Source organism: Anolis sagrei, chromosome 2, assembly GCF_037176765.1.
Source record: "Anolis sagrei isolate rAnoSag1 chromosome 2, rAnoSag1.mat, whole genome shotgun sequence".
NCBI lineage: Eukaryota > Metazoa > Chordata > Lepidosauria > Squamata > Dactyloidae > Anolis > Anolis sagrei.
This window is the reverse complement of record NC_090022.1, coordinates 246,276,364-246,301,120: the sequence shown is the minus strand read 5'-3', so window position 1 is coordinate 246,301,120 and position 24,757 is coordinate 246,276,364. Positions and strand designations below refer to the sequence as shown.

The following is a 24,757-nucleotide window of genomic DNA, read 5'->3' as shown; positions in this document are numbered from 1 at the left end:
CCAACTTTACCACAGATCTGCTTCTTGACCTGCTGAAGAGCTTTCTGTCAATGCTGAATATGAGGGAAAAATCAAGTCACACAGCAGTGAGGACAGGATCCTATGTAGCACTATGCTTTCAGAAACAAACTGTTTTTTAGTTGTGTGGGCAGTTATAAAACCATGATTATCTTAACTGTAGCCAATGCATACTACAGTATATAATACATTCTAATTAATGTGTGGAGTTAGCTGAAGAAGGGCTCAATTGTAGTGGCTTATTAATGTATTTATGAAGTACAGCTGTTTCAACTTTTCAGCAGCAGGCAGCAGCTCTTTGCTGCCTGCTGCCTTCTGATGTGGCCCAGGCTCCTTTGTCATCAGGTCTCAGGAGAAAGCACATGCCTTTATAGATGGCTTGTGGGATGTGATAAAAGGAGAAGGAGCAAAAACTGCTGCCCTCAATCTGATGCCTCCTGGCTCCTTAAGCCTGTTTTGCATAAGGGTGGGCAAAGCGGCAAAGGTCTTGAGGGGCTGAGATGTGCTGGCTATGATAGGAATTCCAAGCAGGATAAAAGGCGCTGTTGCTACTTTATGGCAGCTAACTTGCTAGTATGTACGCCCTGGGGTCTTTTCTAATTCCATAATAGTGTGTTTTTAATCAATTAATTGATTGCTTAATTGAGTCAAGCAGTGCCATTAATAAACTAAAACTCTATAATCAGCTGACAGCCCTACTTTATTCTGCATATGCTAGTTATCAGTCCAAGTTTTCTAATTGCTTACTGAGGAGCTTCTGATGCTAACAATTCAGAGTAAAGGAAGACAACTTGTGGTTTTGCCAAAAGGCAGCTCTTCAGAGAAATGACGCTTGGAATAGTAACTTACTACACTTCTCTTTTGTAGCAACTCCCTGCGATCCATACTGCTTGTGTGTAACACAACCCTTTGAAGTTGGGAAGGAAAAGAAATTCATCCTTTCATCTCCCTCAGGTGTTGTGTCAACATGGGCATGAGTTGCTGGAAATAGTATAGGAGGTTGAACCTTCCCAATAACTACTATCTTGTTATCCTGGAACTAGCTAAGATGGCCACACCATTAAACATAGCCTTGGTTTTCACATTTCAGCAAATATCAAGGAACGAAAGAGGAATGTTTGCACTTAAACCATATGACTCGGTGTTTAACTATTGCAATATTGCTAAAACACTTCAGCACTTTGGGTATAAATCCTGGATGATAATAAGGTTCAGGGGAAACTGGTGAAAATCAATTTCTGAAATACTGCATGAGTCTAGATGTGAAGGATGATCAGTGAGAGTGGGAAAAGGAAAATCACATGAGGGGAGAGAAGAAAATTCAAGATATTTCAAGAAAAAATCGAAAGCAAACTTGGAAATATTCAGGTGAAACTTAAATGGGAAGAATCGGAAGCTCTCGATGATTTCAGATTTTTCTAAAATTTTCTGAGTCAACTTAGGCTGGATATACACTGCCATATAATGCAGTTTCAGAATGCAGTTTAACTGCATTGATCTGCATTACATGACAGTGTAGACTCAGATAAGTGTAGACTTAATGCAGTATTCTGAAACTGCATTATATGGCAGTGTAGATGGAGCCTCAGAAAGGTCCTGCTCATCACCATTAATAAACACGAATACTTGAATAGTCATGCTGTCTTGAGAAACATGTTTAGGGGAGTTGTTGCTCTTTAACTTGCTGGTTCTGTATTTGGGGTGATAAGGAGAAAAACAATTTCAAAAGAAAATTAACCTATGCTTTCTAGACTTTGATTGTATAGATTATGAAAAACCAATTGCTATTACTAAAGAAATGAGTGTGCCACAACATTTGATTGCCCTGATGTATAACCTGTATTCAGAAGCCACTGTCATTCCAAAATATGAGGAAATTAAATGGTTTCCAGTTGTCAAGGTGGGCAGGCAAAGCGGCATTTTATCACACCATCTATTTACATGGTATGCTAAGCATATGCATAAAGCAGGGTTAAGCTCAGAGGAAGGCACTATGAAAATTGGAGGAAGGAATACCAACAATTTAAGATGCACAGATACTACTAGGAGAAAATAGCAAAGAACAGTTATTGAAGAAAGTTGAGGAAGAACGTACAAAAGCAAGTTTGCATGTGAACATTAGGAAAACATAAATAATGATTGCAGATGGTCTACATAACTTTAAAGGAGACAGTAGAGATACTGAAAGAATTAAAGATTTTCCATACTTTGGCTCCACCATCCATCAGAATTGAGATTGCAGTCAAGAAACCAGAAGACCAGGACATGGAAGAGCAGCTATGAAGGAACTAGGGAAAATCTTGAAGTGCAAAACCAAATATTAAATCCATGCCATTGTATTTCCAGTTTTTATGAAAGGTTGTGAAAGCTGGATAGTGAAGAAAGCTGTTACGAAGAAAATTAATTATTTTAAATGTGCCATTGGAAAAGAGGTCTGTGGATACTGTAGACTGTTAAAAAGACAAATAAATCAGCTCTAGAACAAAACAGCCCTCAACTCTCCCTACAAGCCAAGATGGCTAATTCATATATGGGAAGAAACAACTCACTAAAAAAGACAACAATGCTTAGTAAGGTAAAAGGCAGTGGTTGTCAACTTATGGGGACCCAGATATTTTGGCCTTCAACTCCCAGAAATCTTAACAGCTGGTAAACTGGCTGGAATTTCTAGGAGTTATAGGCCAAAACACCTGGGGATCCACAAGTTGAGAACTACTGCAGTAGGGCAAAAGGAAAACCACATTACAAATGGATAGGCAATTATAGAAGCCCTCGGTCTTTAACACTGAAGCAGGATGGTTAATGGTGGGGTGACTTGGAGATCTCTCATCCATAGGTTTGCCATAGGTCAAAGTTGACTCGATAGCAGTTAATAACAACAATGAGGGGAGAAAGGAGAAGCAACAAACCACTCAAAGGACTACATTACCAGTTTCTTTGAGTTGGCCCCATCTCTTTCTTCTGCAAGACATTCCCCTTGCCATCAACTCTTCTGCTTGTTTGCCTCTCAAAAAAGCAGCTGATTGAAAGAAGAAAAAAAAACCCTGTTCTCTCTTTCTTCATTGTTGAGAAAAAAGCTGAGAGATGAATATTATCTGATTTATCTTTTTTGTATCCTACTGTGCATGTACTTCATGTGTATTTGGAAAATCATATTTTATGCAAAAGCAATAAATATTGGTACAGAACAAAGGACCCTAGCAACAGCTCTGTAAATTTTACATGAGGCTTTATGTTAAGTTCAGCTGCAGACTCTTGATCAGGGCAAATGATAAGAGGGAGCAGTATTATGAATCTTCGTCTGGCCTGATGAATCATTGGAATGTGCTTTTGGGCTTTAGCACTCTGGTTCCAAAAGGCAGAGTAAGTTATGTGGTACTGAAGTCCATAATTATTTGTTCTTCTGTCTAAAGAGAATGTGGAAATGAGATATTAAAATCCTTGGCAGTTCTGTGGTCCCAGTGAATAAAACTCAAATAACCAAGATGACACCATTTACTGCGCCATTTTCTTTATTCAGTAACATACTATACAGAAAACTTCATGGAGGTTTAATCTAGACTTGGTGATTTGTGAGGCAGTGTTCAGACACACAAAATCTACTTTGTTTTATTATTAGAGGCCCCTGAGAGTTATCAGTATGGTCCAGGTGAACAAGACAAATATAAATGCAATCTGAATTTTGAGATGTTTGTTTTGCTTACTGATGCAATTCCACTTTAAGTGGAATGGTACCTTGAAACCCTGGAGTTTGCAGTTTAAGGAATGATATTTGGAACTCCCAGCCTGAGAACTTGAATGCCTCACAAAACTACAAGCACAAGATGGAACAATTAAAGTGGTAAAATATAGTGTTACAATTGTCAGGTGTGAAAGCACCCCTAGAATGAAACAAACTCAGTTTCCTTCCTTTACAAAGGAAAACTCATCCATAGTTATTCAAATCTCTTCTCACTACACTGTACTATTTTAAGATGGTTACAATGGTAGTAGCATGAGCATTGGGATATGATTCTGAAGATCAGTGTTCAACTCCCTTGGGCAAGTCACACACTCTTAGCCTCAGAAATCCCTGTGGTAAGTTCCCTTTAGGACCACCTTTGGTCAGAAATGACTTGAAGGCAGGAGAGGTAGAAAAGGTTTTTCTTATGGGTGCTCCTAATGAACAACCAGAAATGCTTGCTAATCTTTTGCCAATCTTCTAAGAGATCTTGATTTAACATCCAACCATCCCTGCTATGGCTCTGAGGATGAACTGCTGGAGAACATGACTGTCCTACCTCCGGCTCATTTCTTCCTTGTAGGCTCCTCATGGGCACCTGGCTGACCACTGTAAGAACAGGAAGCTAGGTTAAACAGGAGTTTGGTCTGTTCTTCCAATAGGTTTTTAGGAATGTAGTGAAAGGGCTTGTAATGGTGTGCTGTTTAATGGACTTTATCTTTTTGCCAAGCAGTATAGAAAATAAGACATGTTCTAGAATTATTATTATACTTTGAAAGGCTCCTGTCATTGGTCCTTTTGATCATAATCCTCACAATTTTGTATTCAGTGATGCTAGAAAAGGGGACAATGAGTATCAAACTAGACTTCACCTTCCTCGTAAGTGAGAAATTTGATCAAGGTTTTTTACACAGACATGGTAGAGGTTTATGTTTCTGTGAGTATTCAGGACCCCTTCACACTGCTACCAACTATGCAGTCCCAGGGTGGGGTTTGTGCAAGCAAGGAAGTGCAATGGCAGGGCAAGGGTATTGTACTTAGAAGTTGTTCAATAAGCATACAGGAGACAGGAACAGAGGATAATTGCATTTAGTTTGCATTTCAATAAGGACATACTCAGTTTGCACTTTCTGAATCAATATATGAATCAGAGCACAATTAACCTTCTGTATTCACACTTCTCAGAACCTCTACCAGTTCTCTGAAGAAAATATGTTTTCCAGAATGCTTATGTTGCATATTTTTTTTTACAATTAGTATGGGAAAGTGCACATAAAATTGCATGTATCAGAAAAAAAATATACAAAACAACATTACAACATGGGAAACTGAAAAAAGTGTATAAGTTAGGAAAGATGCATAGAAAAATGTACATCTTTTGTTGTTGTTCACAGCTTTTTAAAATAGGAAAAGGTTGCAGTTATTGAATGGAACAAATTTAAACCAGGAAAAATGATAAATGGAGAGAAACCAAAGCTGAATGTTTTCCCCATCTCTAGTGTGGGTGGCATCATGCTGAAGTAGAAAGTCAAGAACAAATTGGAGACAATGCTGCCCTCCATTCAAATTGCACTGTAATTGAAACTGAATCCCCCCAAATCATGTTTCCATCTCCATGTATGAATCGTTGATCACCTAGTCTGAATGTTTTTGGAAAGGTTTTGTCTTTTGGATTTTGTCCACAATATATTTTGACTCGAAGTTGGACTGTGTCCTAAACTACTCAAACGATTGTGAAACATCTGGTGCCTGCTCCTGGGAGGTGTGAAAAGATTCCCAGTTTGAACCCACTTTCATTAAGAAAGAAAGGTAGGAACCAAGCCAATATCTTCCCTTCATTCACAGTTTCCAAAGTCCAGAAACAGCCGGTCATAACAATTTTCTAACACATGGCTTGAAATCTGTCTAGCTTCAGTCTGCATTTCCCTGCTCTTTATAGCAATGCCTCCCACTCATCACTAACTCTTCGTGCACCAAAGTGGATACTTTTCAAATGTCACGCAAGCCTCTCAGGTCTAAACTGACTGCACACTCATTCCATTTTAAAAGATAGAGGGGTTTTTTTTTTTTGGATCTTACTTGAAAATTGTGGGTACTTAATCATGTCTCGCATATCAATGAACTGAATGAATTCATTACTGAGAAGCTAAATTAAGTTCCGCAGCTGTTCTGCCCTGTGACTTTATTCAGAGTATGACCAGAGCAACTGAAAAAAAGAGAAAACCTTTCCCTTTTGAGACTGTGTTTGAGGAAGAGGCAGAAGAAGGTGGAGAAGAGCATTAAAAATGCTCCATGGGATGGAAAGGGAGCATGACATGCCTGCTTATGATGGCCAAGTTCTGCAGAGATGTTGCGCAGCAGGTAAATGGTAAGAGAAATAGGAGCCCTTGCGTCCCAGCTGCCTGACCTTGAGTGTGCTCATTCCTGCCTTTCACGCAGCTGTGGCAGCCACAGCAAACACTCCCAGTCAGTATGTCAAAGGAGCTTTACAAATTGCAAATCAAACACAGGATGTTGGGAACAATAACAGAAACACCAAGGGGAGCAGGTGTGCGTGCGAGTGGGCACATGAGTGTGCAAGCAAAGGAAAACACTCTTTCCCTCTTTCCATAGCTCTGCTCATAGACATATTTTGCTTATCTCCCTTTAAAAATCTTCCTCCTCACATACGCTTTTTCCTCCTTAGGTGGAAATCTCTGTTGAAAGCAGCCAAGCAGTGACTATTTTCCTGGTATGATGTCAGCACGGTGAGGAATTTGCTCATTCATTGCTTTTTTTCTCCACAGGCAAGCAGGAGCAGCCACAGATGTGACCTGGATGCAGAGGGAATAGGAAGCGTGCATGTCTTGTTTTCATCCAAAATAGAACTGTCACATTTTCTCATCTGGGATTGCCTTTTTGGCTTCATCATTTCCCAGCAAGGAGAGATGTGGAAGTTCTCTTGTGGAGTCAGAAGGTCAAAATTGATGTGACACACACCATTCACACAATTCACTGCTCGTGCTAATGAAAACTTATCTACCAAAGGTCACTTCTGAGGTTCAGAATCTGGACTGAAGCTACATCAGGGAACCAAAGTTTAAAGCCTTCTATCAAAGGGTCAAGCTACGGGGGTAGTGGTGGGGGTGGTATTTGTTTCCCAAATAGTAATTTCGTCCCACTAATGACATTTTACTCACATTTCTAGCATTACAGACAGTGAGTGGAAATCATTCAGACCTAGAACTGCAATATTCATTTTGTTAGTATTTCTCGGTGTCCTTGCCTGTCCGTTTTTTTTTTGGATGCTGAAACCCAATGCCATAATGTGCAACTGAATTTGAAGTTACTGCAGAGATGGTGATTACTGCAAGAGACTTTCCTGGGAGGAGGGGACTTTTGATGGAGGGAATGCCCTAATTTTGCCTTCCCCACTAACCCCTGCTCCTGTCTCCTCTACAGAAACTCAAGAAAGGTCTGTTTACCATATTTAAAAATGTTATTGCTTTATGATCTAAAAGTAGCTTGCCCCAGAGAGCCAAACGGAATATTCTTAGTTCAAGAAATAATGTAAAGATTCATGTTATTAAACCTTAAAAGCTACTTCTAAGTGCAACGAGGTCTCCTTCCTTGAAATTTTTAAAGCATTGAGTAGGTGGTCATCTGTTGGGAGGGCTTTGATTGTGTGTTCTTACATGGCAGGTGTTGGATTGGATGGCCAGTGTGTTATCTTCCAACTCTATGATTGATGGCTTTATTTCATGCTAAACATGAAACTGTAATTTAAGTAAATGGGATCAACATTTTGAAGCTAGTGAGAAATGTTGTTTTCTCTTCCTTTCCACTTGGAAAACTATGGATTGCTAGGGTTGTTGTAGGTTTTTTCGGGCTATATGGCCATGGTCTAGAGCAGGGGTCCTCAAACTTTTTGAACAGGGGGCCAGTTCCAGTTCACTGTCCCTCAGACTGTTGGGGGGGGGGGGCGGACTATAGTTTACACGGGAATATTGTGAAACATTTATTTTATATATTGTGAAACATTTATTTCTAAATAAGAACTACTACTTTCAAAATAAGGGCCACAAAATTAAAAAGAAAATAACACTTTCAAACCAGGAAAAGATTTCTGTTCTACAATTTTATCATTACGTTTATTTATACACCACTTTTTGTCTCCACAAGGAGACTGTGGGCCCTTCCAGACAGGCCCTATATCCCAGGATCTGATCTCAGGTTTTCTGCTTTAAACTGGATTATATGAGTCTGCACTGCCAGATAATCTGGGATAAACAGAAAACCTTGGATCAGATCATGGGATATAGGGCCTGTCTGAAAGGGCCCTTCCAAACAGCCATATAGCCCAGAATATCAAGGCAGATAATCCACAATATCTGCTTTCAACTGCATTGTCAGAGTCCACACTGCCATATAAGCCAGTTAAGTGGATTTTATACAGCTGTGTGGAAGGGGGCAAAGCAGCTTACATTTCAATACAATTTTAACTCTACAAATATATGAAACATTACAATAGAACTAAATATCATTGCTATTCTTTAAAGCAGGAGGGGTTTGGGGAAAAGAGATCCTGACATTTGTGAATTGCAGTTCTGAGGATTTATAGTTCACCAGCCATCAAAGAGCATTCTGAGCTCCTCCAAAAATGGATCTGAACCAAACTTGGCATACAGAAGTCCCATGACTTTGAGGTAGGATCTTCAACAGATTATGGGATTTGCAGTACCTTCAATTGCTTCAGCTCTGTCATCAAAACCACAGGGCTCTCTCCCACTGCCTCGAGGCACAGCAGCTGGGGGAAGCCTCTTTGGAAAGGAGTGCTGGCTCAGCCCCCAGGAGAGGTGCACTGTCGCCATGGCATCTGAGCCACCGGGCTGCCCCTCGAGGCAGGGAGCACCCCCGTGGCCACATCTTCCCCCGTGTGCTAACACTTGTGTTGGCTCTCTCTCCCCACTCCCCGCTCTCTTCCCCCGTGCATTTGCCAATGCTGGGAGGAGGATGGGGCAGGGAGTGCATGCTCAGGGGCCAGTGGAGGGAGCACACTCCCTGCACTGGCCTTCTTCCCACGTGCACTTGCCAATGCCAGGGAGCATCTTTCTCCCGGTGTTTGCAAGTGCGTGGGGAAAAGGGCGGTGCAGGGAGCACACTCCCTGCACTGGCCTTGGTTGCATGCTCCTGGCACCAGTGTAGGAAGCGCCCGCCCAGGGGACGCTGACAAGCGTGTGGGGGGAAGAGTGCCGGTGCAGAGGAAGCACGTTCCCTCCATCGTCCCCTGGGCAAGCACTTCCTGCACCAACCCAACGCCGGGAGAAGACCAAGAGGTGTGGTGGCCCAGTGCCCCTCGCGGGCCAGATAAACACCCCCGGGGGGCCAGGTGTGGCCCGCGGGCCTTAGTTTGGGGACCCCTGGTCTAGAGGCATTCTCTCCTGACGTATGGATTTTTTTTTTGCCTCTAGGGAATGGAAATGAGATGACATAACTTCCACCCCTGTCCTATATCCACTAACCAGATAGGATGGTTTTGCATATATGTAGGCTGAGGTTCTGCATTGCACTGGAGGATTGTAAGGTTCTCCAGAGTGTAATTGAGTTTCATCCCACTCCCCAATTTTTTTGTACTTGTCTGCAGGTTGGTCCCTCCTTCTCCCAGCAGGCATTTAGTACCAAAAGAAGATGAAGGGTGACCAAGCAGCCACCCTGTTTTGCCCCTGCAGCTGATTGCAGGAAGATGAACCTCTGAGAAGTTCAGGGGGAGAGTAGCAGTAGACCACACTGTTCAGAATTTCAGTAATAAAACATATATGATCAAGTAGCATATATGGTCAAGGGTATGGCCAAGATGGTAAATGTTATTAATGACTAGGAAAGAGTACAGAAGTTTGCTTTGCTTGAACCTACAGGGAAGAGCAAGGCTCTGCCCTCTCATTTCTCCTCTTTGTGTTATTGGAATGCAAACTATTTTTGCATTTTGAACTCCATTTGCAGCAACTGAAGTATGCTGAGGCCAAAGGGTGACAATGGGAGGAGGAGATAGAAACTGGGGCATTTTAAAACAGCTGGAAAAGTGGGATGGCATGAAATTAATCAGAATTGTTCCGACTAAATTGGTAGAGTTGTGAAGCATGGTAGATGAGCTGAAGTTCTCCTTCCACCATAACAAAAAATGTTATAAATGCCAGCATGGGTTTCAGTTATGTCTCCACATGTACAGAATAACAGTTACAGTTTGTTGCTTTCCAAAATAAATTTTCTGGCTTCCTCTTTCAATTTGGTTGGAATATATGCCAGTCTCCTATTATATATGTTATCAGTGATGAAAACATCCAACAATTATCACTAAATTCTGGTAAAAATGTTTTTTTCCTGCTTTGACAATGCACCAATGAACTGTGGAATATCCTTGCAACACGTTAGCTTATTCTCTATTGGGGATAAGGAGGAAGACAGCTAATTCTGAATTTCTATCTTGTGATGTAGAATTCCTATGGTATAACACAAATAGTTTACCATTTATCTTGCTGCTACAATGACAGTTGTAGTTAAAACATTTAGACTAGAGCAAAGCAGGTCTCTTCATTGCCACATCTTCTGTGTTGAAGCACCAATGTGCCAACAAGCAGATCTCTGGTGGTGGTGCGAAGTGGGGGTGGTGGTGTGGAATTCCTCTACCTACCACAACCAAAACATCACACATGTAGATGTGCAGACCATAGGAGAATTTCTGCATAGATGGTACTCCTACCTCATAGTTTCACCCTTCTCAGCTCCTCCGTGTGCATTTAGGATTTCTTCATCTACTCTCTCTGTATCTTGAAGTCACTTATCAACTTATAGGAATCCCTACAATTTCATAGAGTTTTCTTAGATAAGGAATACTCAGAGTTGGTTTTATCAGTTCCTTACTCTGAAATACAGTCTACAGCACCTGGAATATGTTGGTGGTTTTCCATCCAAATGGGAGCTGACCTTCTTAGCTTCCAAGATTAAGGAGCTTTTGGGATATTTACGCTATATAACTTTATTTATCGTGTCAGAAGCAAGTTGAGGGTACAGTTAAAATGCATTTAAAAACGCAAACAAAAATTAAAAACTTGGCATTCTGCTAAATGTCCTTTGACCAGAAACTGGCCGCTGGGAGTGTCTCTGGTGTCACTGTGAGAAGATCCCCAATTCTGCATGTGGCAGGGCTCAGGTTGCATTTTTAGTAGGTGGTCTTTGGTTTGCTCTTCCCCACACTCGCATGTCTTGAAGTGACTTGCAGTATAGAGATACCTGACATTCCTTAAGCATCTCTCTCTGCCAAAATCACATCTCTGCTATGGTCCTTGGGGAGGACAGACTATAAGACTGTTGGGTTCTTGTATGTTTTTCGGACTATATGGCCATGTTCTAGAAGCATTCTCTCCTGATGTTTCGCCTGTACCTATGGCAAGCATCCTCAGAGGTGGCTTTCATTGCTTTATTTCAGTATTAGTTACATTTACATCATGTTTTTCTTTCAGTGAACTTAAAAGTAGCATACACAGTTACGCTTCTTTCAAAAATAGTTTCACAATAATCTTGTTTGTCAAATCAGGCTGAGAGAGATTAAACAGAGCAAGGTCTCCCAGTGAGTTTTATAGCTAAGTGGAAAGTTAAACTCAAAAGGTTTAGGTCCCATTTTAACACCAAGCCCTAACTATTGTTTCTATGTTGGCTCACTAAATCAGGACTTTGCCTTCCTAAGGGAAGAAAGGTAGGAACACTCCCAGAACATAGACAAAGCCCCTTGTCAGCAACAGTCAGGCAGGTTGGAACAAAGCGAATGGAGAACTGCCATTGCTTAAATCTTTGGCCTGGCCCATTTCTCTCCAGAAATGCTGCTTCTTTAAACTATGTGGGAGGTAGAACCGAGTGCAAGTTTTTGCCTGCTTAGAAATACAGTTTCTTTCTACTGCCTGTATCTAAGGGATCACTCCAACTTGGCATCACATTTATCAGCAGTAGTGATGTACGAATCAAACATAATTGGCCCCACATGTATTTCAACAGGTCAGATGTTTTTATCTACTCTGTTTTAAGCAGATTTTGAGTGGAACAAACATGCAAGATACTATGTATTTTTCTACAGAGTGCATTCAAAGTCACTTGTATACATTTGTATAATGTGCTTCTCAGGTTTGTAGTAGTTTTTTCGGGCTATATGGCCATGTTCTAGAGCCATTCTCTCCTGACGTTTCACCTGCATCTATGGCAAGCATTCTCAGAGGTAGTGAGGTCTATTGGAACTAGAAAAATTGGGTTTATATATCTGTGGAATGTCCAGGGTGGGACAAAGAGCTCATTTCTTTTGGAACTAGGTATGAATGTTTCAACTGGCCACCTTGATCAGCATTTGATGGCCTGGCAGTTTTTTGGTGTGGCTTGTTAGTGCTTAGGGGAAACTTTTGTTGAGAGATGATTAGCTGTCCCTGATTGTTTCCTCTCTGTTGTTTTGCTCTTGTAATTTTAGAGTTTTTTAATACTGGTAGCCAGATTTTGTTCATTTTCATGGTTTCCTCCTTTCTGTTGAAATTGTCCACATGCTTGTGGATTTCAAAGGCTTCTCTGTGTAGTCTGACATGGTGGTTGTGAGAGTGGTCCAGCATTTCTGTATTCTCAAATAATATGCTGTGTCCAGGTTGGTTCATCAGGTGCTCTGCTATGGCTGACTTCTCTGGCTGAAGTAGTCTGCAGTGCATTTCATGCTCCTTGATTTGTGTTTGGGCAATGCTGCGTTTGGTGGTCTCTATGTAGACTTGTCCACAGCTGCATGGTATACGGTAGACTCCTGCAGAAGTGAGAGGATCCCTCTTGTCCTTTGCTGAATGTAACATTTGTTGGATTTTCTTGGTGGGTCTGTAGATAGTTTGTATGTTGTGTTTCCTCATCAGTTTCCCTATGAGGTCAGTGGTTCCCTTGATGTATGGCAAGAACACTTTTCCTCTGGGTGGAGCTTTGTCTTTACTCTCATGGCTTGTTCTCGGTCTTGCAGCTGATGTCTGAGGTGGAGTATCCATTGGCCTGTAGAGCCCAGTTTGGGTGGTTCCAACACATACAGATAGAGATCTACCATATATTCCGGCATATAAGACGACTGGGCATATAAGACGACCCCCAACTTTTCCAGTTAAAATATAGAGTTTGGGATATATTCGCCATATAAGACTACCCCTCTTCCATTTTTTTAAAAAAGCATCAGATTTGATTTCAATATGGTAATTTTCCTATTACTGTACCTCCTTCTCTGTCTCTCAGATCTCACACATGTGCACCTGCACCGCTTCACTGCAGTCTTCAGGAGCGAGATCTGAGAGGCAGAGGAGGAGGTCAGACAGGTAAAAGAGGTGCGTTTGTCTGGGCCCAGAGCCGCTCTATCTCTTTTTTCCATACCCTGGGTGCCCCCGATGCCTGCAGCTTGCTCCGCCCTTCACTTACATTTTCCTGGTGAGGTGACCCTTCACCTCACCATTGGGAACACATCAAGTCCACGAATCCTGATGAATGGATTTTCTTCTAGCGTGCTTGTGCAGCGTCACCCTTAGTGCTTTCATACGACAGGGACATGGCCATTGCCGTTTTTGAGCTCCCCCCACCATATGCGGCAACCACAGATTCTCCAATCTGCTCTATAAGACTACTCCCATGTATAAGACTACTCCTGTGCATAAGACTACTCCAGTGTATAAGACTACTCCAGCGTATAGACTACTCCAGCGTATAAGACTACTCCCAAGTATAAGACTACTCCCATGTATAAGACTACTCCCGCATATAAGACTACTCCCACGTATAAGACGACCCCTGGCTTTTGAGAAGATTTTCTTGGGTTAAAAAGTAGTCTTATACACCAGAATATACGGTACATAAAAACTCCAACCATCACCCAAGTCAAAAAAGAAGCACCATTAAAGCCTTGGCAGACCATGCAAAAATAAATCTGCGAGCCCCACCTTCTCCAAGATGAACTGAACCCAATTTTCCTAGTTCCAATAGACCTCACTACCTCTGAGGGTGCTTGCCATAGATGCAGGAGAAAATGCCTCTAGAACATGGCCATATAGTCCCCCCCCCCCCCCCCAAAAAAAAACAACAACCCTACAACAAACCAGTGATTCTGGCTATGAAAGCCTTCGACAATACATTGCTTCTTCACACTTTTTCAGATGTATTTCCGCAGTTCCATTTTCCATGCAAAGTGCTGGAATGCATTCCCCAACAATATGGGAGCCACACTATAATGCAACATCATTTCCTTCCCATGTGGAAAAAACAAAGGAGAGCTGAGTTGAGTTGTGAGCAGGCACATCTACATATTGCCTAGTCCTCACATCTTCTATATTCGCCAATGATTTTGATATTGCAATAAAGACACAATATGTATTAGCTAATAGAGGCAACATTTCTTTAGGTAAGATAACAAACAAAAACCACAAACCCTCCAATAAATTGGGGATGTTGGAAACAGCAGTAACATAGAGTCAAGAGCTACTTCTTTTGAAAGTGCTGTCTGTATTTTCAGCATGCTGCACTCGCAGGAATAACCACAAGGTCTGCCACGAACATCCTTTCTTGACATTACATTGCTAATGCAAGTAGACAGTTTGCATGAATGGCTAAGTGCACAAGTTGGAATCCATTTAGAACTGTCCTTTGGTAATTTACATGACTTCCAGAACAGTGTTTTTACTTTGTAGCTTTGAATTCCCATCCCATTGCATTCCATTCTTTCATAACAGTCAAAATTTGATGTCACAAATACTGTGACTTAATGTCCCACATAAATAATGTTGGCAGTGACACAATGAATTCCATTTCTTTGTTAAACACAGTGTCCTCATCTGGCAGCTTTCTTCCTTAGACCCTCCAACATTTCACAGATTAAAAATGAGGGTGAATGTGTCCATGGAATATCAGTCTCTGTCCAAAACCACTTCATCACATTAGGCAGAGGAGAGCAGAGAAGAGCTCAGTCTTATTCAGTTTTTTAATGAAACGTGTTTTTCCTACCTTCTATCACACTGTTAAGTATCTCTCAGTTTTCTTTCAGTATTCTTTCACTGCAGTTGCCTTCATGGGGCAGAGATTTGGTCCCGCTCACCATCACTTTCCCTGCTCATTGTTGAAAACCGGGAGGAAGAGAGGGAAACCAGCGATGCTTGCTCTCTCTGTGTCTTTCCCTCCCTCTCCCTCCCTCTCTTTTGGTTGCCCCACAGAGAAGGGTGTGGACTTTGGAAAACTATGACTCCCAGGACTGCACTGCACGGAGCCATAGCAAAATAACAACAACAACAACAACAACAACAACAATAATAATAATGACATTTAAAATGGGTCCCGATCGCATTTATTCTCCAGTGCAGATGCATCCAGAGAAGGGTATGGACCTTGGGAAACTATAACTCCCAAGACCACATAGCATGGAGCTATGACATTTAAAGTTGGGTCCAAGAACATTAATTCCATAGTGAAAAAGCACAAAGAGAAGGGTATGGACCTTGGGAAACTATAACTCTCAGGAGTATCCATTGCATATAGCCATGGCATTTAAAGTGGGATACAAGGGCATTCATTCCATTCTGTAAATGCACTAAGAGAAGAGTATGGACCTTGGAAAACTATGACTCCCAGGACTGCACAGCATGAAGATAGCCTTTTCTGGATACTTTTAATAATAATAATTATCCTTCTTTCTTGGCTTTGCCATGCAACACAAGGCACAAACATATCATGGAAGGAAGGGAAGAAAAGTATCCAGAAAAGGCTATTTTTTTAAAAAAGAATTTGTTCTGGCAAAATAAAAGCTTTCCTTAACAAGGCTACTTTCTTTCTACAATTTCTCTTCCCACAAATTGGGAAACATTTCATTGTAAACCTGGGAGCAACTAAAGCTACCACATTACAGAAATGGCCAAACATCCAAATCCACTTCTCCACCATCTCATGAAATATTTTAAAAGAATGCTGGCCTTCATGCTTAAAATGTGCAAAAAATGCTCTATCCCTCACTTGAAGTCAAACTAATGTGATGACAAAAGTGGCTTGCTGGAGTATTCGGGGGAATTTAGTAAATGTGATGAAGTGGCAAGATGGCAAAAATCTATTAATGAGGAAGAACACACAAGCTAGGAGACTGTAGAAATTTATTTTTGCCTGAGAACAGTGCAAAGGACAAGTGTCCAACATGGAGGGAAAAATTAACCTCCCCTTTCTATCATCTATAGTCCCAATCCTCTTTGCCTTACAGTGCAGCTGTTTTCTAATTTTTTAAATATAAATATGCCCAATGTAATGTGTAGTTAAGCCCTAAGAAGGTCCCCTTCTTCCATTGTATAAATGACATGGAAACCACAACTCAGACACTGAATTTCCTCCCCTATACAATTTTTCTCTTGCATGTGCTTTGTTCATTCATTTCAAAAGAGGGAATAAGCCAAAAGCATTCGCTCTGGAATGCATTTGACACAAATGCAACAGGAGGGATAATTGATGATTCCGGACTGTCTGTGTGGGGGTAATGGCATATTCCACCCCCATGTGCTGTTCCCTCATGTGAAGCAATCTTGACAGAAGCATTCTCTTGCTTTAAGAATCACACAGCCAGTGTCTTTAAAATATCAGCTATCTACACATCACAGCTGCTACTGTGACCAAGGAATACAGAGAGGGCATCAAACTGCATATTTGTAAAAATAAATGAAGCAGACCCACTACTCGCACTACAGGTATCAGGTTGCACCATACTGTTTAATCTGAAATTAAACTAGAGCAGGGCAGGAGCATTTCGGATGGTTCACATTTCTGGCTACCACCTTTCCACCTAACAAATGCCATGCCTAAGAGTGCATACAATTTTGAAAGCTCTGTGACAAAAATGAAAACTGAAAAACCAAAAAAGAAAACCAAAAAAAATCTCACGTCAAAACTACAATGATTTGTGTACCACATTTTAAAGAAAGATGTTCTTGATTGTTATGGTTTCCTTATTTTGTCTACTATAGGAAGCTGTGTTGTTTCCTGTATTCATTTTTATTAACTCCCCCAGTTGATGAAATGGCTGAAAAATAGTTTGGACCAGGGTCCTGCATGGATGTTACTGATTGTGGTTCACTGACCCATGAGATGTTACAGGCATATGTGAGGGTTCATGCAGGAGGTCTACTGCCCTGCTGGTTAGATGCATTTCATAGCAAGGATGGGATAAATGAGTGGCAATGCGGGAGGCTGGTGACAATAAGGGAGGTTCCCCATGCACCAGCAACAATTGGGCGGGGGGAGGGGGGGTGGGAGAGCCAGATGGCTACTGCTTCCCCCTGTGGAAGTGAGCTTTCTGGTAAACTGGAAGATGCAGGGCATGGGGCAACAGGTTTTCTGCTGAATTCGTCATGATCCATGGTGATTCCAGCAGCCAGTATGATAAGAATGTAAGTATCAAAAAGGAAATGGCATGTTCCAAGTGAACAATTCTATTTCATATCTTATATCTGACTATCCTCAACCAATGGTCATATTTGATAGGGATGGTATGAGAGGTGTAATAATACACACTGGGGTGGGAGGGCCTTAAAAGGAAAAATGTTGTTCTGACTCAAAGGAATTCATTATTGCAATGGGGTCTTTTTGTGCAGTGCAATTGGCAAATTTGCAGGTTCCTAATAAAGACCACAACAACGAGAAAAAGCCTTTCATCTCAAACTCTAGTCTCCCCATCTAGCTGGGCAGGGGTCTACACATAAAGAGACTCCTGCACTCAAGGACTGGCATCTTGTTAATGGCATAATTAGGTGTAAATTAGCCTAACAACTGCATATGTCTGTTTTCATTTGTGGCAGAGCTTGGGATTCCCTCCATCCACAATGCCCAGAGACTCTGTGACCTACCACAGAACCTCTGAAACTCTCATTCACTGCACTTTATAATCTGAGGAAGGATCATAGAAATATCTGACTGTAGGGTGAGAGGCAAAATGATCAGATCTGCTGCCAAAACCTCCAGAAGATACTGATGGAATCATTTTGTGTCTGGCTACAGAAGACATGGGAAAACTTTGGCCTTCCAGGTGTTTTGCATTTCAATTCCAATTCCAATAGGCTGTTAGGAATTGTGGGAGTTGACATCCAAAACACCAGGAGGGCCAAAGTTTGCCCATGCCTGGGCTACAGGGTCATAGCCTGACACTTTTTCAATACTCCACACTTCTCCAGACACACATGGACATCAGTTGAGGGGCATTAGTAGCTCGTCAATAGGATCAAAGAGACTAGTATGCTATGTGGAGTCATGCAGGACTGTAGCCAGACAGCACTATGCATCCAAACCCAAGTGTGTGCCTTGCCCCAAAACAGGCTGTTCTAAGGAATCCTTGCTGGAATTTTATGACTTTTCAGCTAGCGTAATTTTATGCACACTTAATATGAAGCAGAGGCTCTAAGAAATCCAGTTAATGAGTTGCAAAAATGTGTAACAGGACCCTAGCAAGAATGATTGATGCACATTGTTGCGCAATGAGGTTTGGGACAATGTGATGCACAATGGTACTGTTTTGCATCTTTCCCATTGTATATCAGTTCATTTGCTGGATATGCTACATAGTCACTTGCCAGCAGTCCTCTACTATACACTAATGTTGTACTTCTTTGCAATTCTAATTCCCATAGATGTATGTTTTCAGAGAAAGCACAACTCCCATACAGGATTCTAGATTTCTAAAATGAAACCTGTGGAAGATTATTTTTGCTTTAAAAATAAATAAGGGTGTTTTGCAAAACCACAAAAATACCTTATCCAAAGCAGACTCAAAGCAATACATGTCCATAGTTTTATGTAGTAGGGAATTCACAGGTTCATAATAAAATCCTCAGTGTGTAATCAGAAAATAAAACACCTCGAGTTCAATCTGACTTACTTCAAGTAAACATGCTGATTAATCAATAAACAAAGCTGTGGCTAAACTGATTGGGGGAGGTGCGAAATTTAACAAAACAATTTCTTCTCAGATTTCAGTTTCATATAACCTTGTCAAATCCATGTTTTCTGTCAGCAAAGGCAGGCCAAATGAAACCCTTGTGACTCCATTGGACTGCCTCTCGCATCAGCCTTAGCCAGTTTAAACAATGGTGAGTAATCCTCAGAACTGTAATCCAACAGCAAATGGAAGGCTGCATTTCTACTCCTATACTAGGAGTACTAGTAATAGTACTTCGAGTAGCAGGAGTATTAATACTACTGTTATTGGTAGCACAAAGAGCAGCAGTTCTTCATGCTTTCAATTCTGTAACCACCCATCATCTGGGCTTGTCCTTGAGGTCACAAAGAGTCGGAAGCGACTGAACAAATAAACAACAACATGTATACATCAAACATATGGCAGGGTGGTAAAGAACTCATTATCCTGAGCCTAATGACTCTGTATGCATCTGAAAAAAAAGAGCACAGATATGTACATATCAGCTTTATTCAGGCATTCACCTCCTCTGTTCTTTTTGAATGTTTGGGAGGGAAAATGGTGGCAGCGGAGGCCAAGGGTGGCTGACTCCATGAGGTGAAATCTGTACGTGGCCATAGTTTCTCATTTCTTGTAAAGACAAGAAAAATCCAAATGCACAGATTAATTTACACATCATCTGAAAAAAGAGATTGTTTACTCTTAACAAAATATGAAAAAATATGTAAACAGAGAAGTTTAAATCCAGTGGTTTAATTTCAGTTAGTCATTTCAATTTTAGTTGGTTATTTCAGAATACACTATAATTTTCTACTCTAATTCACTCCAACTTTGTTGAGTACTACCAAATGTGATAAGGAAACTTCTTAGTTTCCCACCAGCTGGAAATTCTTCTTGGACATTTTGATTAGGTGAATAAAATAATTCAATGGTATCAAGAGAAGCAGAGGCAGAACTTGGAATAGACTGGTGATTAATAAGTAACTAGACCTTAAGCATGAGGTCACGAAGAGTCGGAAACGACCGAATGAATGAACAACAACAAACAACAGACCTTAATCAATAGAAATATATTTACAGAGTGGTCACAAATTGCCGGAAAATTCCTTGGTTTCATTCCTAATTCATCTAGCTTGATCTAATAATAACCTTGGCGATTCTCTGAAACAACAAACTGAGGAATATATTGTGCCTGTTAGTGATTTCTCATCCAAATGCAAAGCCATCCTCCAATGCTCCATGTTTAAGCTGCTCAGCCAAATAATGATGCTCTGTGTTCTTTCAACTGCTGGGGCCGCCAGGCAATGCTGCATTGCAAATAAACAACAACAAAGAAGGTGACCTTAAGCATTTGATCAAATAATTTCTTTCCTTGGGAAGTGGAATAAGTGTGCTACCCTTTTAAAAGAGCCATACCCAAGCTGCCAAAATGGCAGGAACCCTAATGAATTCTTCTCTTTCCTGTGAATGACTGAATGAAAGACAATTAAAATGTCTCTCAGGTGCATATGTAACACCGAGTTCTGAAATGCCTGTCAACTTCTCTTTCTCAAAGCAAGAAGATGAAAGGGGGCATCTGAAGGTTTTTTCTGTATAGAATATCTTGGTTAGTCAAACAGTAGACAGTACCTACAACATTTTGTTACGCTTGTTGTATGAGGGGAAAACTCTGTGTGTCCATTTAAAAATAACTATTGGGGTTTTTAAGTGTGCTTGAAAATGATTCAAGCACAAATAAGATAGGCTCTTTTATGTATTTTAATCATTAATCTCTCAGGGTTTATGTCGTTAATCCCAATTATGTTATTTCTGTAATTATGTTTTGTTTGAGCATTTGTATCTTTCTTTTATCTTAATGTTAATTCCTCTCTTTTGTTATAAGTTTACTTATAAATCATTTTATGTTATTTTATATTACCTTGATGTGTTTGTATTTGATTATGGCATTGAATGCTTGCCTTTTTGTATGTAAACCACCCTGAGTCTCCTTGGGGAGAGAGGGTGGTCTATAAATAAAGTGTTCTTGTTGTTGTTGCTGGTACTCCCTACATAACATATTTCCTCCTTTGTTTAATTCAGTTGTAACGCATTCCAAGAGAAAACAAATTGACCTAAAGAACTAAATACACACAAAACCAATAAATTATCAAACTTTGAGGAAGTATTTACACACTCTTTTCTGATTGCATGCCTGGATACATTAAAAGAATGAAGAGAATCAAAGAGTTGGAAGAGACTCATGGGCCATCCAGTCCAACCCCCTGACAAGAATCAGGAAAATTGCATTCAAAGCACCCCCAACAGATGGCCATCCAGCCTCTGTTTAAAAGCCTCCAAAGAAGGAGCCTCCACCACACTCCGAGGCAGAGAGTTCGACTGCTGAGCATCTCTCACAGTCAGGAAGTTCTTCCTCATGTACAGATGGAATCTCCTTTATTGTAATTTGAAGCCATTGTTCTGCGTCCTAGTTTCCAGGGCAGCAGAAAACAAGCTTGCTCCCTCCTCCCTATGACTTCCTCTCACATATTTATACATGGCTATCACATCTCCTCTCAGCCTTCTCTTCTTCAGGCTAAATATGCCCAGCTCTTTAAGCCGCTCCTCATAGGGCTTGTTCTCCAGACTCTTGATCATTTTAGTTGGCCTCCTTTGAACACATTCCATCTTGTCAACATATCCCTTCAATTGTGGTGTCCAGAATTGGACACAATATTCCAGATGTGGTCTAACCAAGGCATTATAGAGAGGTAGCATGACTTCCCTGGATCTTGACACTGTATTCCTATTGATGCAGGCCAAAATCCCATTGGCTGTTTTTGCCACCGCATCCCATTGTTGGCTCATGTTTAACTTGTTGTCCACGAGGACTCCAAGATCTTTTTCACATGTACTGCTCTCGAGCCATGTGTCCCTCATTCTGTTTCTTTGCATTTCATTTTTTTTCTGCCTAGGTGGAGTATCTTGCATTTGTCCCTGTTGAACTTCATTTTGTTAGTTTTGAGCACCATCCTGCAGAGTCAGACACTACTACACTTAATGTCAGGGAAACCTTTACCTTTACTTTCCATCCTAACATTGTGTTTCTTCCTACTTCCAGGGACCTACATTACATACTCCTTGATATCTTCTGCTTATTCATTTACTTACTGATTTACTCACTTACTTTATTTTTATCCTGCCTTTCTCCCAATATAGTGACTCAAGGCGGCTAACAGCAAACATGGCATATTTTACTGTTCTCTGGCTTGTCTGTGTTTTGATATGCATTTCCTTTAAAAAAAACTGGAATAAAAAAGTTAGCAAAATATTATGTAATGAAAATTGGCTACTATGGCTGTAGTGATGCAATGGAGGCAGAAAAAGTAATAGGTTTTGTGCCTATCATAGTACTTTGTGTATGCCTTAAAGTTGCCCATCAATCTATGACAACCCCATGGATTTTTGAGGGTTTTCTTAGGCAAGGAATACTCAGAGGTGGTTTCCCTAACTCCTTCCTCTGAAATGTGGCCTATAGCACTTTGTATTCATTGGCAGTCTCCCATCCAAGTATTAATCAGAGTTGACCCTACTTAGCTTTCAAGCACATGATAGGACTTTTCAAGGTGGGGTGGGGTGAGTTGTTGAATTTCTGCTTTGTCACCCAAGCAAGAGTGGCCCATGAAATAGCTGGAGTAGTTGGATCCAGATTGCCTGGCCCATATGTGCATGATGACAAGCTGCAGCCGAGGGATTAATTTGACCAGTTAACACAGAATAGTCAATTGTATAGTACAAAGGCTTCTTTAAAAAAAAGAAAGAAAAGAAAATGGTGAAATAAAAAAGTATAAAAGCAATAAATTACAGTCATTTTGTATCTGCAATGAACAGTTTTGTGGCTCCCCCAACACAAAATAGTGCCTAGTAAATCATAGCAATATTCAATATACGATGAAATAGATGTTAGAACAGCTTTATCACCTGATAGATCAAATGTGCACATGTCATAGTTAATATAACATTTACTGAAACAAATATACCGGGAAATGAACTGAATTAATCACCAAATGGGTCGACTTGCTGGTGAAAGACAACTCTCCTATTCCCCATATCCATCCAAATTTAGCAAGGGAATATTCTATGCAGAACTGTATGCAAGAACAGCTGTTCTGCTCTGAAATGTACAAAGAGACAGGATTGGAATTATCTGGTACAGGGCTTGCCTGGGACTCTGGGCTGAATCCTTTTGTTCATATAGCAAAATTACTAATAGGTGGCAAACTGTGTGTGTGAGAGAGAGATTGTGTAAGTAACAGGGAGGAAGAAGACCTGAAGCCAAAATAATTTCATTGAAATCCACTCTGATTGAGCCAGTTGGAATCAGCCTCAAAATTACAGGGATACTATTGAAAATACAAAACACCAGTTTGTCTAAGGACTTGATCACAAGAGGCAGGCCAACTGACATTGCAACTGAGCCATTGCCTTAAATGATTGTTCCTATCATGTGATACTGTGTATATCCCACTACTGGTTTTCCTCCCCACTGTAATTCTCCTGTCCTATAGATAGATGAAATTCCTAGGGAGCCAGGATTAGACAACTTCCTGTTTTAGAATCAGGTTGAATTTTGCTTTGTATATATTTGCAGTGTTTTAGCCCTTGTTCATATTCATCTAGATTTATGCCTGGCCTGTTTTTAAGTGGTCATATTGGTTTATGAATCTGCTGTGCACTTTTTCTGCTGAGAAAACTGGGTCTTTGACCATAATAAAGTTTGATGATGAGTTTTTTTGTGTCAGGAGCAACTTGAGAATCTGCAAGTTGCTTCTGCTTCTGGTGTGAGAGAATTGGCCGTCTGTAAGGACATTGCCCAGGAGATGCCCTGTTGTTTTTTGATGGTTTACCACCCTTGTGGGAGGCTTCTCTCGTGTCCCCGCATGGGGAGCTGGAGCTGACAGAGGGAGCTCATCCACGCTCCCCCCAGATTCGAACCTGCAACCTATTGTTCCTATCATGTGATACTGTGATACTGTGTATATCCCACTACTGGTTTTCCTCCCCACTGTAATTCTCCTGTCCTATAGATAGATGAAATTCCTAGGGAGCCAGGATTAGACAACTTCCTGTTTTAGAATCAGGTTGAATTTTGCTTTGTATATATTTGCAGTGTTTTAGCCCTTGTTCATATTCATCTAGATTTATGCCTGGCCTGTTTTTAAGTGGTCATATTGGTTTATGAATCTGCTGTGCACTTTTTCTGCTGAGAAAACTGGGTCTTTGACCATAATAAAGTTTGATGATGAGTTTTTTTGTGTCAGGAGCAACTTGAGAATCTGCAAGTTGCTTCTGCTTCTGGTGTGAGAGAATTGGCCGTCTGTAAGGACATTGCCCAGGAGATGCCCTGTTGTTTTTTGATGGTTTACCACCCTTGTGGGAGGCTTCTCTCGTGTCCCCGCATGGGGAGCTGGAGCTGACAGAGGGAGCTCATCCACGCTCCCCCCAGATTCGAACCTGCAACCTATTGGTCTTCAATCCTGCTGGTACAAGTGTTTAACCCACTGCACCACCTGGGGCTCCTTGATGAGATGAAACCCATCAATAGCTCCCCATACTGCTAGGTTCCTACTACATACCATAGTGTTATGGATCTCTTTCTAACATGAGTATGAGATTCTCATACTATTCCCCAAATGGTTGATTTGCTTTGTTTGATATATATCTTTTTTTAAAAAAAACCCTAAAATTATACAATTTCACTAAAAATTAAAATTAAATATATATTTAAAATTGATATGCATGCTGGGTAGGGAATAGGGCAGGAAGGTGGAATTATGGTGGCTTTACAGAAGACAGACTGCAGGACTACCGATTCATGAACCAGTGCAGTTGCAGTAATGAAGAGAGGTGTGATATTGAAGGTTCTTAATGCATTAAGCAGAGGCTGGATGGCTATCTGTCAGGGGGGCTTTGAATACATTTTTCTTGCTTCTTGGCAGGGGGTTGGACTGGATGGCCCACTAGGTCTCTTCCAACTAAATGTTTCTATGATTCTATGTATCCATTATCTACACTAATGCAACTCT

At 40.9% G+C, this 24,757-nt stretch overlaps 1 long non-coding RNA gene across 1 annotated transcript in view; it reads left to right on the top strand.

Annotated features, from left to right (window-relative positions):
- The first annotated feature begins 5,940 nt into the window (after window positions 1–5,940).
- Window positions 5,941–24,757, top strand: part of LOC132766430 (uncharacterized) — a 34,191-nt gene continuing 15,374 nt past the window's right edge. The window contains exons 1-2 of the long non-coding RNA XR_009630472.2: window positions 5,941–6,107; window positions 6,426–6,486. This is a non-coding gene — a long non-coding RNA (uncharacterized lncRNA). The remainder of the gene's footprint in view (window positions 6,108–6,425; window positions 6,487–24,757) is intronic.